Here is a 15004-nt window from a genome sequence, read left to right on the forward strand (position 1 = left end):
AATGCCTGTTTTGGATGTGCTCAATTTGTGTTGCCTTTCTACTAAAGCCTACTTGGTTTAGGAGGAAGGGCATAGAGCAGCAGTTCTCAACCTGGGGGTCACGACCCCCAGGGGGGTCGTTTGGTCAATTCGGAGGGGTCGCGAGGCCGCCTTTTGGCCCCGCCCCCTTCACCTACTCAAAATGGCTGGGCAAAGCCTCCCTTGCCTGCTGGTTGGCGAGGTCAACAGCCAGGCGAGGGGGCTCCACTTGAGGCCTGGCCTTGCACAAAGCCTCCCTTGCCTGGCTTGCAATCCTGCTGGCCGGCGAGGGCAAGAGCCAGGCAATGGGGGCTCTGCTCGAGGCCTAGCCTTGCACAAAGCCTCCTTCGCCTGGCTCTCCTTGCTTGCTGGCCGGCGGGGTGCAAGGCAGGTGACGGAGGCTTCACCCATTGTTTGGGTTTACAGTGCTCTCCGGATGTAGGTGAACTACTTCTCTAAATCATTGTCAATTCCTCCCAACCCGCTCCAGTATTTTCTGTTTGACATGGGAGTTCTGTGTCCCAGGTTTGCTCCAGTTCTATAATTTGTGAAGGTTTCAATGGTCTGTGGAAGTCAGCGCTGAATCGGTTGAAGGTACTGCAAATCCCATCATCTGTTTTACATATTCCCCCAAACATATTTTTTCTGATTAATTCCAATGCTTTAATTATGTTGAATTTGTAACAATGAACACATCCAGCATATCATATATTTACATTACAATTCATAACGGTAGCAAAATTACAGTTATAAAGGAGCAACGAAAATAATTTTATGGTTGGGGGTCACCACAACACGAGGAACTGTATTTAGGGGTCACAGCATTAGAAAGGTTGAGAACCACTAGCATAGAGTAAGCGGGGATGCTTGATAAGGTGGCAGCTGAGAGTTAAGGAAAAGAGGCCCAATCTACTGTATCTCTCAGGCCAAGAAGAGTAGATTTCAGAAGAACCCACCCCAATGGAAGGAGAAAGGTTTTTCAAATAAGGGCAAATCTTGTGCTTGGATGGTGTAACTCATTTAACTAAATTCTTAGTTGTCTGCATGTTTTATAATTATTATTATTATAATCACAAGGATCATATACTAATGGTATGGAAGGCCCTTATTATACAATGGCAAATTGAAGATTTTGAGTATAAGTCTTAAGTGAACATAGATATATTGGGTTGTTGTAGGTTTTTTGGGCTGTAGGTTTTTCAGGCCATGTTCTAGAAGCATTCTCTCCTGACACTTCGCATACATCTATGACAGCCATCCTCAGAGGCTGTGAGGTATGTTGGAAACCAGGCAAGTGGAGTTCATACATCCATGGAATGATGTCCAGGGCAGGAGAAAGAACTCCTGTCCATTGGAGCCAGGGGTGAACGTTTCAGTTGACCACCCTGATAAGCATTTGATGTCCTGACAGTTTTTAGGTGTGACTTGTTACTGCTTGGGGGAATCCTTTGTTGAGATGGGAGTTCCAAGGATGTATGAACCCCACTTGCCTGGTTTCCAACATACCTCATGACCTCTGATGATGCCTGCAATGGATGCGGGTGAAGCGCCAGGAGAGAACATGGCCATAAAGCCCGAAAAACCTACAAAAGCCCAGTGATGCTGGCCATGAAAGCCTTCAACAGTACATAGATATAGTTGCTGCATGATAGATATTGAATATAGATGTGTACTGACAACACAATTGGTACATACAAGTTTAGCGTGTGACCTAGTTGGAAAATAGATCATATAACATATTTCAAAAGTTGCCGCTTCCGTGTTTGTATTTTAGCACTTTATCATCATTTAGTACAGTGAGTTATATGTTAGGCTTGGATGGGTATCCACATCCCTACAATTATTTCATATCCATGCATTTACAAAGAGATTCCACCTAAATACATATATTTTTAAAAAACTCTTACCTGATGGTAAGAGCTGTTGGATAGTAGAATAACCTGCCAGGGAGTGTGTAGGTGTCTCCTTTTTTGAAGGGTTTTAGACAGTGGCTGGCTGGCCATCTGTCAGGAGTACTTTGATTGGGTCTTCCTGCATGGCAGAATGGGGTTGGACTGGATAGCCCTTGCACTCTCTTCCAACTCTGTTATTCTAGAATTCATTGTTTCTCACTTAACCTATTTTGCCAGATAAAGTGTAGGCAAAGAAAGTACACTCCTTAGAGACAAAGATGGGTAAAGAAAATTGAATGAATAAATAATCTGGAAACTGAAAGCCATGTTTATAACAATAAAAATTCCAACATGTATAATAGAACCCCAGTTTAATAACATGCCAACTAGAAGTTGGAAATTTTGGTTTATTTTTTATCTCTCTGGTCACAGAGTTTGCCTTCTTTTCACCTTGAATTGGTGCTATTTGATGTAGAATTCTGAAGGGCTTCCCATTGACTCCTTCTGTGTCTCCAGCTCTTCCTGATTAAACATTGGTTATTCCATGAGAATATCCCCCAGTCAGACATGCTTGCAGAAACAGGGCAATCTAGCGTGAACGACCAAGGCCAAAGCCTGTCAAAGCAACAGTTCATGCTTACCTACGTGCTGCCAGTTTGCAACTCCCCCAAGATGTAAACTGATTTTCATATGGTAATGCTGCCGCGTGTTCTGTCAGAAGAGCAATCAGGAGCCGGTGTAGGTGACTAGGTAGGACATCAGAGAGGTTGCTGATCTCTTGACTTGTAAAGACATCCTGTCAGGCAAGCCCAGCCTCACAGCAGTCGAGCTCTTTCTGGGTAAATAGAGACTGCTTAATTACACAGGTCATGTCAATTAGTGTGACCTTAGCATTTTAAAGAAATTAATCACTTTGAGCAGAGCAAATCACCTCTCATACTTTAATATTCAGTGTGGGAGTACAGTGTGTGCAAATGCATTCCTTGTTAATATGTTTCAATGTCTCTGAATAATGGTTATAATTTCTTAAAATTCCTATTCCACTCTGGACAGTCTCCCCATAACATTATAGCAAATAAAACAAAACTGTCCATTAATGCAGGGTACAGGTGAGTATCCCTATCTGAAATGCTTGGGGTGAGAAATATTTTGGATTTTCAGATTTTGGAACACCTGCGTTTTTATATATGCACATAATGAGATATCTTGAAGATGGAACCCAAGTCTAAACATGACATTCTTTGCTGTTTCATATACACTTTAAAACATAGCCTGAAGGTAATTTTATATGCAAATTTTAAATGATTTTTAATGAAACAAAGTTTGTATGGGTTGCTGTGAGCTTTCAGGGCTGTATGGCCATGTTCCAGATGCATTTTCTCCTAGCATTTTTCCTGTATCTATAGCAGGCATCCTCAGAGGTTGTGAGGCCTGTTGGAAACTAGGAAAATGGGGTTTATATATCTGTGGAAAGTGCAGGGTGGGAGAAAGAACTCTTGTCTGTTCTTTCTTCCACCCTGTGAATGTTGCATTTAATGGCCTAGCAGTTTCAAGGTCTGGAATCTTACTGCCTGAGGGAATCCTTTGTTGAGAGGTAATTAGCTGGCCCTGATTGTTTCTTGTCTGGAATCTCCCTGGTTTTGAGTGTTCTTCTTTATTTACTGTTTTAGAGGTTTTAAAAACTGGTCACCAGATTTTGTTCATTTTCATGGTTTCCTCCTTTCTGTTGAAATTGTCCACATGCTTGTGAATTTCAGTGTCTTCTCTGTATACTCTGACATGGTAGTTGTTAGAGTGGTCCAGCATTTCTGTGTTCTTAGATAATATGCTGTGTCCAGGTTGGTTCATCAAGTATTCTGATATGGCTGCCTTCTCTAGCTGAAGTAGTCTGCGTTGCCTTTCATGTTCCTTGATTCATGTTTAGGCAATGCTGCGTTTGGTGTTCCCTGTGTAGATTTGTCCACAGCTTCACAATAGACTCCTGCAGAGGTGAGAGGAACCCTCTTGTCCTTTGCTGAACATAGCATTTGTTGGATTTTCTTAGTGGGTCTGTAGATAGTTTGTAGGTTGTGTTTCTTCATCAGCTTCCCTATGCGGTCAGTGGTTCCCTTGATGTATGGGAAGAACACTTTTTCTCTGGGTGGATCTTTGTCTTTACTCTTGTGGCTTGTTCTTGGTCTTGCAGCTCTTCTGATGTCTGTGATGGAGTATCCATTGGCCTTTAGAACCCAGTTTAGGTGGTTCAGTTCACCTTGGAGAAGGTGAGATTAGCAGATTCTTTTTGCATGGTGTGCCAGGGCTTTAATTGTGCTTCTTTTTTTACTTAGGTGATGGCTGGAGTTTTTATATAGGTATCTATCCATGTGTGTAGGTTTTCTGTAAACTATATGGCCCAATTGTTTATTGGGTTTGCGGATGACAAGGACATCTAGGAATGGAAGTTTTCCTTCATTTTCTTTTTCCATGGTGAATTGGATGTTTGCGTGGATGCTGTTGAAGTGGTCCAGGAACTTGTTTAGTTCTTCTTCTCCATGGCTCCAAATGGTGAAGGTGTCATGCGCATAGGGAAGCTGATGAAACATATAGTGGGCTTTTTAGTTGCTGTTGCTAGGACTTCTTTTTCAAAGTGTTCCATGTAGAAATTTGCTATGACAAGGCTGAGAGGATTCCCCATAGCTACTCTATCTTTCTCTTCATATAATTCATTGTCCCACTGGAAGTAGCTTGTGGTGAGGCAATGGTGAAACAGGGAAATTCTGTTTGATTAGTGCGGTGGTGTCTGCTACTGGGACCTTTGTAATTAGAGACACCATATCAAAGCTGTTAAGTTTGTTGTTGGTGTTGAGCTTGAGGTTGCTGATTTTTTCTGTGAAGTGGGGTAAGTCCTTGATGTAGTACATAGTAAGCCCAATAGAGGTTTGTAACTATGCAACCAAAAAATTGCCAGATCATATGTGGGGGATCCACAAGGTTTGTGTGCATTGTACCATAATAAAGCGAATGATTCTTAGCCATCCAAATGGATCGTTTTCTATTTTGGACTTCAGATTTCTAAATAAGAATGCACATAGAAAATATTTCCACTCTATACAAGATTCCTTGCTCTGTTTCAAAGCAAACAGAAACAGAGTCTGTGCTCCCTCTTTTTAATGTGAGCATCCTTAGGGGGGATTTATCTGATCCCTCTGACCTGTGTATGCATGCTTTCTGGAATAAATGCACTCCTTCCTTTCCTCAACCCATCACCCATCTGATCCTGTTGAATATCTCATCTCTACTTGATTCACCTCAGTACAGATCCCTATGTGGCTCACTTTGGAAAGGGCCTAATTCAGGAATTGATTACAGGGATGGGAAAACAGAATGGGACTTAAGGTTCAATTCTAAGGCTGGGACGTATTACTGCTACAGTGCATCTTTTGCCCAATAACAGAATGTGATATTCTTGAAACTTACCCAGTTTTTTATGCTTCCAGACACCAAGACACAAGTTAATTTACTTGTTTTTAATGAGCTTTGGTGCTATCTGTATCATGTATTTGATTTATATCGCACCTTTTCCACAAAACTGAGACTCAAAGTATCTTCCAAATTACAATACAGTTAAAAACATACAAAAAGATAACTTTAAAGTAGAATTAAGCTTTTGCCAATATAAGCAATATCCACAAACCCACAAACGTAATTTTAAAAGTTTAAAAAATGCAGCACCCTCTTAAAAGGTCTTTCCTTAAAAATTCTGTTATAAAAGCCTCTTGAAATGTCCTTAAAAGGTTTTCACTTGGCAACAGAAGGACAGAAGGACAGCTGTCTTCCTCCTACAGTGGGAGCCTAGAGCCCAGGATAGCCACCCAGAAGGCCTTTTATGTACCTCTTCCTGGAAAGGAGTGGGATTGAAAAAATGTCGTCTTCTGAACAGCTCAATATGGGGACAAACTGATATGGGGAGATAGTTGAACATTAAAGGATGTATCTTTTAGCCACCATACAATGATTAGTTTTCTACTTGTTCTCAGAATCCTTAATTTGCCCACCCGATTCATAGTAACAAGAATTGCAGTTGCTAAAGGAATTAAAGTTTTTTTTAAAAAAATCTCCCTCCCTAAAGGAAATTCTGTTCTGTATGGGTGTTTACATTTTTGACCTCTCAGGTTGAATTTCTACCAGGTAGGGACATTGGGGAAGCATTGCTGATTTCCTGGGAAAAGGTCCTATTGCTCTTTCAGTGGCATTCATCCCTTCCGCTCCTTCTCCATGGAATAGATGTCAGCTGCATCTATTGCTGAAATTTTCCAATCCTTTCCTTTTTCTTCAAGTGCTTAATTTTGGGGGGGGGGGGGGGGGTTGAAAAGAGGAGTTGCTTCCCCCAACCTTTATAGGAAACTATGTGTCACCTTTGCTAAAACAAAAGCAGAAGAATACAAGAGACAGTACAGATGACCCTAAGGACAAAAATGTATGATAGGCCCTTTGCCTGTTACTCATGAGGATAAAGTGAGTTGGGAGGGGCTGTCATCTTTTAACCACCTAGTCTGCCCATTAAGGGAAAGTTCTTAAATAGGGATGTTTAGGCTACATTTGTGCCTAGTCCAAATGTTGCATGTTGAAACTAATTCCTTGCTTCTTTTTTTAATGCATGTTGTGTATCAAATTTAGATGTAAGGCTAATACTATCATATACATGTCTTGTGCGTTACTCTGGGAACAGTTTGGGTTAAAGAAAGAGATATAAACATCAGCATGCATAAAATAAATAAATAAATACATAGGTCTAATTTTAAAGTACATCAATAGGTATGTGCAGTTTAGTAGTCTTCAATTAGCTTCCTAAATTGGCAGTGCTTTTAATACTTTGTTCAGTCTGAGTTACATGACTTCCCAAAATAATAATAGAAGTGGCAATGAGGAATCATCTGCCTTGAAGTAATTCCAGCCTCATCCATGTGGCATTTAGAGGCATAAACAAATATATATATATTTCTTTCCAGTAAAATGGAGATTATTTTAAAAACCAGGTATATGCTATAAATTAATTGGTTGGCAAAACTTAATGGGCTGTGGTTAAAAATGAGGATGAATGTGAATCCTAATCTTGAAATATGAGATGATGTCCTATAGCAAATAAATAAACTCAGCTTTCCAACTCAGAGAAACAGCCTGATTGGTTTTCTTCAGGTGATTTTTTAAAACTAGCTTCTAGAACATTTTCAACATAATTATTTAAGAATATGAAGACAAATGTATTTGCTAGAATATAAGCAGTATTTAAAACAGGGTATATATCAGGAGTGGAAATGACAGGATATGCAAGAAAGCCAGTTTTAACAGAAACCTTTTAGTTAGACATCTGCTAACCTCTAATGTTTTGTGGAATATTTAAACTGATCAATGAAAGTCTGATGCTTAATCTGGTTTTATTTTCCTGTTTGCCTGTCCCAGATTGAAAGCTGTTTTCTTCCCAACATTTGGATAAGGTTAAGAGTTGGCAGACCTGCCCATCCCCATGTTTATATGAGTTTCTCAGCACGTCATTAATAATTATTAAACTGGAATATATATATATATATATATATATATATATATATATATATATATATATATATATTGCTCATCTGGTATACTTGCTTTTTTAAAAAGTTGTTTTTCTTTCTAGTTTACATCTCTTGGCTTCTTTTAAAATAACAAAACAAAACCAACAAATTAATTTTGCATGTACCCTAGTTTCAATGTATTCTACCAACTCAGCAATTAAAAAGTGATCCTTTATTTAAAAACAAATAATTTCTAATATTTGTAAACCCATTTAGTTCAGAAAAGTCATACTAAACAGAATAGGATCATCATAATAAATTATTTTGGTCTAAATTATTCTTAACTAAATGATTTTTTAGCCATAAGTAAGAGAATGCTGAAGAATGTTTATGGTCTAAGATAGTCTGGTGTTGCCATAGGATATAGCTATTTCAGTAGGCACTTTGCATGTTGAATATTTGTCTTTATATTAACCTGTTTATAGTTTAATGCAAGTTTTTTTATTACTTAATTTGTGCATGTAAAAAAAGCAGCTATAGAGTGATTTTGCTTGTTCTACAGGTGCAGTATGAATAATCACTTCTTAAGCAGACCACCAAATAACTACTTTTATTTTTTCACATTTCCTGACCTTGGAAATAGTTTGTCTAGAGGGTTCCATTTATAGCTTTTCCCTCTTAACAACCCCAGAAGAGGCACTGTGGTATGTCATCTTCATAGTAAATCAAATTCTATTTAAGGGAACGAGGTAGCTGCATTTTGTTATGCAACCATGTTTTAAAGATGGATGGGTTGTTGCACTGAACACCTGATCTTGCAGATGTTGTGTCTAAGGAAGGTTAAGTAACCCATCTCAATCACATTATTTGTCTGTTAACTGAAATAACCCCCTGTTGATGAGCAAAGTTATTTTATGCACTTTTATAGAACCAAAACCCACCAAGTTGTAATATTGGTAGGGATCATTGCATCTTAGTTCTTTTATTATCGGGCAGTTAGGCTTTTTCGTATTTGCAACCCAGAAACACTTTAGTATGCATTCTTTTTCTTCTTTCTTTTAAACATGGTATTCACAATATTTTCAGGTTGGCATATCTCCGTACGTAGAGGGTCTCAAAACTGGTTTTAAAATTCTGAGGAAAAAAGGCAACATAAAAGGACAGCTGCAAGTCTGGTAAATTCCCATTTTATTTTGACCATGTCTTTATCAAGGAATATATACCCACCCACCCAGAAATACACACACCCTTCTATTTCTTAAGCAGTAAGACAACTGCAGCATGCAGCTTTGAGCCATTTTCATAAAGAAGCAAATATGTGAATTTTCCTTGATAAAGACATGCTCAAAATGTGTTGGGAACTTACCAGTACTTGAAGGTGTCCTTTTTTGTTTTCTTTTCTCAGTGGACGTTGTCCTCATATCAGAAATCCAGCAGCTGCTTGTGGCCTCCATCCAGGGAATAGGTGGACCACTGCCACTAGCCCATGAGTATCCTTAAGATCCCAGTGTTCTGACCTGATGTAGTACAGAGGTAAGAATTATGTAGCTCTCCAGATGTTGTTGAAGTAGCATTCCTAATAGTTGGCAGTGCTGGTATTTATATCTCCCCTTGTTTCTACTGAGATCAGCTTCCTTCTTTCCCATTTTATCCTCATGTCAGCCATAGAAGAGGAGTAGCTGAGTGTGACCAAGATCACTAAACAAGTAAATGTCACACTGGTGCATGGTCTTAGAGGTGTTTATGGGAAACCATAACATTTACAAAAGTATTTTCAATCTATTGGACCAATCTAAAAATCTAGATAAGAACATATTATTTACTTAGCAAACTAAGTGACTGGTAATTTTAATGCATGTATCTCGCTTATGTTTTTCCTTGTTTTTGCGTGTTTGTTTACAGCATTAATAATTTTGAAAATATTGGCAGTGAACTTACTTAGTGATACTGTAGTTTACCTATCAAGGCAAGATTGATCCTGACCTCTGTTATATTACTACACAGGGACAAGATTTGTGTCCTTCCACTTGCTGTTTATAATTGGCAAAAATGACAAAATTATTCATACTGTATGTAGAATATGCCTTATGATTTTTCACTTTTAAAAGTTTACAATTGCCTTATTTATGTATTAGATTTATATTTTGCCTTTCTTCTAGGAGGGGATCCAAGAAAGCTTCTAAAGATTTAAAGCAAGGTTAAATTAAAATCTCATTCATCAAATACAGTACATTAAAAAACTTTACTTATACCCTGTCCTATCTCCCCAAGGACACACAGGGCCCTTTACAACAGATATTGGCAAACATTCTATACTGTGAGAAGCTGAACAAAGAAAAAAAAAATAAACACCCCCCCCCCAAAATGCCAAAAACAAATCTACATCTACATCAAAAACAATAACACATTATACTGCATTAGTACTAATAATATGGTATGCAGTAGATAATATACAATTAACATATCATTATATATTATTATATTGTATTATTTTTATTATACCACAATATATAATACACTACCAGTTCATTGTACTATTAATATTATGTAATATATTGTACCATATCATAAGTTGTAGTATATACAATATATTATATTACAACTTTATTAATATTACATAAAATATACCAGTACTATTAAATTACAATGTTACCATTTCTATATATTATTATATTGTATATATTGAATGCGATGTGCGGAGCTTGATGAATGCAAAGCTGGGGTGAAAATTGCTGGAAGAAACATTAACAACCTCAGATATGCAGATGACACCACTCTGATGGCCGAAAGTGAGGAGGAGCTGAGGAGCCTTCTAATCAAGGTGAAAGAAGAAAGCGCAAAAGCTGGGTTGCAGCTAAACGTAAAAAAACCCCAAGATTATGGCAACAACAATGATTGACAACTGGAAAATAGAGGGAGAAAATGTGGAGGCCGTGACAGACTTTGTATTTCTAGGCGCAAAGATTACTGCAGATGCAGACTGTGGCCAGGAAATCAGAAGACGCTTACTTCTTGGGAGGAGAGCAATGTCCAGTCTCGATAAAATAGTAAAGAGTAGAGACAGACTGGCAACAAAGATCCGCCTAGTCAAAGCCATGGTATTCCCTGTAGTAACCTACGGATGTGAGAGCTGGACCTTAGGGAAGGCTGAGCGAAGGAAGATAGATGCTTTTGAACTGTGGTGTTGGAGAAAAGTTCTGAGAGTGCCTTGGACTGCGAGAAGATCCAACCAGTCCATCCTCCAGGAAATAAAGCCCGACTGCTCACTGGAGGGAAGGATACTAGAGACAAAGTTGAAGTACTTTGGCCACATCATGAGGAGCCAGCAAAGCCTAGAGAAGACAATTATGCTGGGGAAAGTGGAAGGCAAAAGGAAGAGGGGCCGACCAAGGGCAAGATGGATGGATGGCATCCTTGAAGTGACTGGACTGACCTTGAAGGAGCTGGGGGTGGTGAGGGCCGACAGGGAGCTCTGGTGTGGGCTGGTCCATGAGGTCACGAAGAGTCGGAGACGACTGAACGAATGACCAACAACCAACATATATTGAGTGGCTCCCAAGTGATGTTGCAGGAGACATGATGGAGCTGTGTCTTCTTGGCTGCCCCCTCTTCACTCTCACATCACACATACTAGTTCTTTTTTCCCAAATAGAAAGGTTTTACCTATCGGGGCAAAAGTAGCAGAAAAGGGGCCAACTGGACTTCCCCTGGAGAGTTGTTCTGCAATTTTAGAGCAGCCAAAAAAAGGGGGGGGGGGCTTTCACCCATGTCCTTACCAGATGTAGCTGTGAAGGTGGTGGGACCAAGAGAAAGCCCCCCCCCCCCCGTTGATTTTAAAGCTCATTCTGGCTTATCGTACTCTAATATCCAAACATATATCTTCTTTATGGCATAATCTCTTTTGGATTCATGGAGAAAATTGTGGAAATCCTGTTTTTACAATTGTAGTTGGATGACTAGCTGGCAATGAGAGTGATTTCTTACATAGTAACTCTCCATTAGAACTATGCTGTTGGAAAACTACCAGATAGTACTCAGTAGTTGAAACTGTGCAGAATAAGTCATAGAAAAATTAGAAGAGTCTTCCCTGAAATCTTTCCTGATGTAAGCAGCATTTTTATTGATAACTCACCAATCCATGGCCCACATCACACAACTTATTCTGACCCCCATCCCATGGGGGGAAGTGTTGCAACCTGGCTTTCCCCTGTTGTCCTGAAGACAACACAGGAATCCTCCCGTGTTGCAGTAGGGGCATAAGCTGCTTGCTCTCCTCTTTCCCAACAAAGCTGGCTGGAAATACATGTGCACATGTCCTGAGAGGGGAGAGCAAGTGTTGTACGACAGGGAAAATGACCCATCGGATGAGGTAGTAAGTGTAGGTAGGTGTAATCTGTGGATTATGTCCATGGACTGTTTTTTATGAATTGAGGTTACCAGAAAGATTGAGATTGACTTCAGTAGTAAATATTATATAATCTGGGAGTAGTAATACCTTTCTTATAGGATGTTACTATTGAATGTAGTTTTCCCTGGTCTGCTGGAAGGAAAACAAGCTTTCATATAGAAAATCTGCTTCTTTCAGTCCCTAACATTACTCAAATAATTTTGACCCGATTTTAACCTAATATATTTTCCCCTATTAAAACATGCAATGAAATGAGCCAATGGCATTCTGACAGACCATTTCTAGGCAGAAATCATTTTATGAGCATAGCCTTCAAGGTCTTATTAAGTCTGATGCAGGTGGGGAAAGACTGCCCGGCTGGAATTGCTTGACTAAGCAGAGTTGTAGGTCAAGATCTGACAAAATGTGTTTTAAAGAATTTTATTGGAGTTAATAAAGTGTTATTTGGAGAGTTTTGTTTCATTTTGCCCCCTCTTACCCACCCGAAGAAATGGAAGGGAATTCTTGTAAGCAAACCTTCCTGCTCAGGCAACTTTGAGAGGGTAGCAGCTCCCTTGGAGAGTTGAAGCAATGTTTGCCAATCCTTGTAAAGCATTTCACCTCTTGAGAGGCTAAAGCCTCTCAATACCAAGAACAATTAAAGCAAGAGCCTTTTGGAGCAACTGGGGAATTCAGCAAAATAAATCAGAAATCCTCTTCCTTGGCTCTGGAGGGTTGCCTCATTATAAGAGCAGATCTATTAGCCCCCTTGCCATTGTCTTTCATTTCTCAAGTGAGGTGATTCTAATTAAATTAATCTGCATGTCAATCTATCGGTGATCAATCAAAGAGGCCGAGGTCCCCCTTTGCGGCACTGTGCTTGCGGCTGACAGAGGCTGATAATAGAGGAAGAAATAAACTGTCGAGCAAAGTTAATTAGTCAACATAATAGGTGGATTAAACAGGAGCCGGCTGATTGCTGTTTCACATGTTGAAGCATGAGGTGGGAGATGAAACTGCAATTAACAGACAATTATTATATTTGGTTGTAAGAGGTCGCATGAATAAACATATCTCAGTGGGTTTCAAATTTTAATCCCCCTTCCTTGTTTAATATAAGGAGAAGTGTAGGTCATTTCTTCTTATTGTTTTCACCAAAGTTCTGGAAGGCAAGCACAGGGCCATGGCAAACAGGCTTGCCGTCAGGTTTGGATATTCAGTGAGTGGTGGAGGGGATGAGAATGTTGTCATCTGACTTAAGTAGACAAGTTGAGAAGCTGTGATTCAATGAACGATCTGTGAAATCATCCCAATAATTAGGAAATAAAGAGTTTTATACAGTCCTTTCCCTGGCCAATTTCACTGAATTCATTTATCTGATTCATCAGCATATGTATTTTAAAGAAAATTTCATTGAACTCAAAGGGGTTTATCTCTGATTAGACATGTGAGGGGTTGCATAGTTCTACCACCATTCTCAAATGTGGCAGGGAAATAAAGTATCTTTGAGATTTTATATGGTGTTCTCATTTGTTTTACTACCACCATCCCCTCAGATTGCATTAAGTCATTTAGATGTCAGTGAAAGTGCTTCAGAATGCAGTAAGGATTTACCAGGTTAACCCTAAAAGTTTAACATGAGTTATGGTACTAAAGGAGGTTCTGCAGGAAGCACTGTGCAACTCAGTTGCTAAGTGGATGAGTTTTCTTTTCAGCATTAGGCAACCATTTGCATCCATTCTATAATCATATCTCCCTCCCTTATCACCATGCTATAGTTCTAATTACTAAACTACCTTGTTGGCTATCATCACACATAAATCACATGTCATTTTGGGATCTTTGGGGAATGGGTTATTAGAAAACTATTTATACTACAGTGAACACCATATTTAACTTGTAGAATTGTCGGACTGGGGAAAACAAAAATCTAGATGCCCTTCTGACAGCCAGGCCCATCTATTTACAGGTCTCCACTGATAAATCTCTGCATTCCCTGCTGTGAGCCAGCATCCTGTTAGTGACATACATGTGTAGCTTAGCTGCTCTTGTGCCCCCTTTTGGATAGACCACATGGGGCTATTCTCTTGCTCTTGTATTACCTCCCAAAACCTCCCCCCGGGCCATGAGGTTGCAGATGCTCTGACTCACGGGGAATGAAAAGGAGGGTGCAATTCATGAGCATGCCCTTGTTGCTCCCACTCCCCATAAACTCTGTCCCGCTGCTGCCTCCCCCTCCTCCCCAACTCACTTGACCAGTCCTGTACAACTGTGGCCTTCCAGGTGTTTGGGACTTCAACTCCCAGACGTCCTAGCCAACTTGTCCAACGGTTAAGAATTCTGAGAGCTGAAGTCCGAAAGGGCCTGAAGGGCTGCAGTTGTGCAGGCCTTGACACTTCCCTATGAATGGGAATGATCCAGAACTGTGCAGCTGGAGCTACTTTGCAATGAAGGATCCTGATTAGAGTTGACCCATGGAGTTAATGAGATTTTGCTTATGTGTTGACTCATTATTCAACACTTCATTCAGTCAACGGGGTACTAGCCACAGTGTTTGACAAATGTCACTAACAGAATGCTGGCACTTCCTTTCTTTTTGTGACTTACACTAAACTTTTAAAAAAGCAAGGCAACTGATGTAGAAATAGCAAATAAAAAAGACTGCAAAACTATGATACTAGTTAATAACAAACATGATGTGGTAATTTAAATGCATCTAGCTTGGTCCTTAGAGCAAAAGTTGTTCTATTGGGTTTGTTTCCTTGTATAATATAGCTGTCAGAAGCTCTAAAAGTAAAATAGATCAGACAGAATAAGCTTGATAGCCACCTGCAGAATCTGGTGGAATCCATGACATCATTCTTGGTACAAGGAATGCTCGTATCATTTTGTTCAATCAATTATTCTGTATACTACTTGCAGGGTCAAAATAAGCACAATATGCATGACAGTATTATAAAAAGAAGCTTTTCAAGGAAAAAACTTACTCGTTCTTTCATCCTTAAAAGCACTATACTATAGTGACTATAATAAGCTTGAACTAATAGTATTTTCAGACTTTTGGACTGGCTGTGAGGGAATTCCTTACTTTAATGCGAACAAAAAACAAAATAAAAACAATTTAATTCAGTGTTTATGTATATAACCTACAGTATTAGTGCAGCCCACGTGTCAAA

At 39.4% G+C, this 15004-nt stretch overlaps 1 protein-coding gene across 5 annotated transcripts in view; it reads left to right on the top strand.

Moving 5' to 3' along the window:
- EBF1 (EBF transcription factor 1) overlaps positions 1-15004 on the top strand; it is a 428098-nt gene that overhangs the window by 291622 nt on the left and 121472 nt on the right. The gene's annotated exons all lie outside the window — the stretch shown is intronic.

Source organism: Anolis sagrei, chromosome 2, assembly GCF_037176765.1.
Source record: "Anolis sagrei isolate rAnoSag1 chromosome 2, rAnoSag1.mat, whole genome shotgun sequence".
Taxonomy (NCBI): Eukaryota; Metazoa; Chordata; class Lepidosauria; order Squamata; family Dactyloidae; genus Anolis; species Anolis sagrei.